The sequence below is a fragment of the Plasmopara halstedii genome (genome assembly GCF_900000015.1).
Source record: "Plasmopara halstedii genome assembly, contig: Scaffold_658, whole genome shotgun sequence".
NCBI lineage: Eukaryota > Oomycota > Peronosporomycetes > Peronosporales > Peronosporaceae > Plasmopara > Plasmopara halstedii.
In genome coordinates this window covers 198,338-199,130 of record NW_020187575.1, presented here as the reverse complement: position 1 = coordinate 199,130, position 793 = coordinate 198,338, and positions in this window count along the sequence as shown.

Genomic DNA, 793 nt, shown 5'->3' with positions numbered 1-793 from the left:
GCGTCTGGGCAATCTTGCCGAAGTGGCGTCTCAAACTTCCACGAGTTTTCGGAGTCGGTATATCCCCGCCACTTCACCAGATATTGGGTCTGACCCTGGTGACAACGTCGTTTCACTAGACGTTCCACGTGATAGTGGACGTCACTGCTCTCATCGAGAAGAGTCGGTGGTGGGCGGTGACGACCGGGTCGACCGCCGTCCGGTGACTCGCGATGCTCTTCGTGCCCTTGAGAATGAGATCCTACGTGATCGGAGCTCCGCTGAGTGTCGTGCTGAAGTAGCATACTGCTGTGCGAACGCTCTGGATGATTTGAAGCACGTCGTGCGCCAGCTGCCTCACCTTGAGGTCTACCACGGTCTGTCGGAGCGACTCCTAGCTATGGAGCAGGCGAATGCGTCGCTGCATGCGACGGTGGAGCGCTTGGCACCATTGGAAATGGAGGTTATTGCACTCCGTTCTCAGAACCAGTTGCTGGTAAAGATTTTGAGTGGCCGAGGGCCCGTGGGATCCGCTCCGGCGCCAGCGGTTCTGCGTTCACTTGCGCCGGATCCCGGTACGACTTGAGCAAGCCCACGTAAAACACCGGATGGGTGCGCATCCGTTTTAAAAGGTTCAGCGTATACGCTAGGCCCCGCTTGGCCACAATCTTGAACGGTCCGAAAAACCGTGGACGAAGCGTCATCCTGAAGATAGCAGAGGCTGCATGTGTAGGCAGGTTTTTGATATTTAATGAAACCATGTCCCCGACCTTAAAGCTTCCTACTTTGCCTTTTCCTGTTTCATCTGCATATT